Source organism: Gossypium arboreum, chromosome 13 (genome assembly GCF_025698485.1).
Source record: "Gossypium arboreum isolate Shixiya-1 chromosome 13, ASM2569848v2, whole genome shotgun sequence".
Lineage (NCBI taxonomy): Eukaryota > Viridiplantae > Streptophyta > Magnoliopsida > Malvales > Malvaceae > Gossypium > Gossypium arboreum.
In genome coordinates this window covers 70,587,058-70,590,065 of record NC_069082.1, presented here as the reverse complement: position 1 = coordinate 70,590,065, position 3,008 = coordinate 70,587,058, and positions in this window count along the sequence as shown.

Below are 3,008 nucleotides of genomic sequence, written 5' to 3'. Positions count from 1 at the left end.
CATACATACCGTAATACTAACCATTCATGTCAAACATATAACACCCTGAATTTAGGCCTAGAAATAATGGGCCTTGAGTTTGGGATCGGTTAGAAGGTGGCTTGAATAAAAGAAATGTGTTTAAAAATTTTATAATTGTGTGTTTAGTTTAATTGTTAAGTAATTTAGGAAGGGTAGGTTGTGTGGGAAAAGTCCTAGGTTCAATCTAGGGCTTTAGCAAAATTTTGCATTTTTTTCTAAAGAACCCTGAGCATTAGGTCGAAGGCTTATTAATAATGCCTGGTAAAATATGACACAAGGAAGCATGTGGCCTAGTGGCAAAACACGTGGGTAGTAAACAGGAGGTCCAGGGTTCAAGTCCTAGCCTTGGCAAAATTTTTTTATTGCGCATAAGATTAGTAGGGAAGCTAGCGTTTAGGCTTTATAAATATGTTAGGTGGAAATTCGACACAAGGATGCGCTTGGCCTAGTGGAATGATGGCATTAGGAGTAAGGTTGTGGGTTTTGTTTAGACAACCTGGAGGTCGACAGAATGACTTTATAATTAATTAAGGAGGAGAAACGACACAAAGGAGCTTGTGGCTTGGAGGTAAGGGACGTATAGCGCAGCCAAGAGATTAGGGGTTCGAATCTGAATGGTAGCAAATATTTATAGGATAACCAGGTTGCGGGTTAATAGGCCTTAAAAATAGTTAGGGATGGAATATGGAACAAGAGCACTTGTAGTGCAGTGGCGTGAAGCGTGTTATGGTTTGAAAGGGAGCAGGTTCGATTCCTAGGACTGGCAAAGTTTAAATTTTTATTCTTTAAGAAAATGAAGGCTTAGGCATATAAGCCTTATAATTAATTGTGACCGAATGATAGCATAAGAAAGGATGCGGTGCAGTGGCCAGTAGCATGTTGGAAGTAGAGTGACCTTGAGGGCTGGAGTTTGAGTTGTGGCGTGTGGAAATGAGAATTTAATTTTGGCTACTCAAGTGCTGTACGGTGGAAGCAATTTGAATGCAATTCAAATTGGAATTTTTGGTTAAAATCAAGTGGATTAGGATGAAGATTAAGTGTAGATATGATGGTGGTAAAATTGGAGAATTTAAAGGGAATTATCTTGACGAGTTTATGTCAATTGAGGAGTGTAGGTGTATTTTATTTATTTATTTATTTATTTTTAGTATAAATATGTGTGTCGTATGGGCAAGTAAGGGCATTTGTTATTTTTGTGTGCTTCAGTCGCATATCACCTCCTATTTTCTTTAAGCCAAATTCTTGATCTTTTCTTCCCTATTTTAATCAAATCAACCTCTTCCCTCTTCAACTTAGTCGACTGTTCCTTTTTCATTTAAAAGCTGATTCATACACTTTGAGGGTTTGATTTCTTGTTGGCAAGCAATCTTGTAATTAGTAAGTGAATTAGATCTTCTTCGGCTTTTGTTAAATATTTCTACGTTCTTTCATTTCTACACTCTTAAAAGCTGATTTTTCTTTATTCTTTCCAAAACTTTCATTAACCTATGGTTTCTCCATTTATTTCTCTCTTTTTTTCCTCTCATTTAAGAGTGTGATCGCTGATGGAAAAAAGGGGTTATAGCAGGGAGGTTGGGATAGAGGCTCTCAAGTTTAAGCGATGAAAGGTGCCAGCTGTTAGGGAGTTTTCACCTGGATGCGGAAGGGGGACTACGTCAAATTTTGAGTTACATAGGCAGATCGCAGTCGATCAATCTAGTCAAGGCAAGTATAGATGGTTCTTTGGTAAGTAGTGAATTTATTTTGAACTAATGGAATATGACTAATGGAGTATAATGTTGAATATAGGTTCAGGCGATTATGAATACTTAGTACTCCAGGTGATAAGGTGTGTACTTTTACCCTATGATAACTTGATATAAAGCCGAAGGTGTGTACATACACTGCACACACATTATGAATCAGTAAAAGCCGAAATGCCAAAATTCCAAAATGCCTAAATGTTGAAATGTCGAAAAGCCAAAAGTTTGGCTACAGTAGTCTTGCGAGTGCGCGAACATTCGTAAGGGAAAGATCAATAGGTTGCTTGAGACCTACGGGCGATTCTGTGGACTTGGGTTGTGATTTGGCCATACGATCGGAATGGGCTAAATGGGCCCGATGGGCTGCTGGGCCCATAATAAGAAAAAACTTAATATTGGTGCTATGTGATAGGAATTTGTATGTGAGCATGAATATGAATGTGATTGGGCCTAACGGGCCATATAAATGTGATTTGGGCCTAATGGGCTACATAAGGTGATTCGTGCCTAATGGGCCATATGAAAATGATTAGGCTTAATGGGCCAGATACAGGTATGTGAATTTGTTTGGGCTCTGTAAGGGGTTTTGGGCCTAATTTATGATAACTACATAAGACTTAATTAATATTTTGCGACCGTGGATAGGTCAAAGGGTTAAGGTGTGGCAACGGGTATATACATGTCTAGAATTGGATCTAGAGACAGCTTGGTACTTAAGCGGTCTTAATGACCCACCTCCTCTTCTCTGGAATCCTACCTGGTGCATAGTATTCGTTCATCTTAGATTGCAGGACTTGTTTATGGGCCAAGGTAAGTGAAAAACGTAACAAAGGAAAATTTCTGAAATGCCCTTAAGTATGGAAATGACCAAAGCACCCCTAGAGGTTGAATGTAAGTTTATGAATGTGACGTGCATACATATGATATTCTGCTTAGGTTGCATATGGGTTGGGAACTATGGACCGGAAGAAGTATATAAGGATCGCATGGTTGCCTGACAATCATGGATCCATCGACGACTTTTAAAGCCCAATATGTAAATGAAGGTAGTTCCGCAACCGGGCTACGATTGGTGTATAGGCTGGGTTGGTCGATATTTATATCCCCACATGGTGTGACAGGGGATGGAGCTGGTGTGTAGCGGATGGATTATTGGGAAGGGATTGCACTGCATTGCATTGTATGTATGATATTTTTATTATATTATTGCGATGTGGGCTTCGGCCCAACTAAGGCTAATTTGGG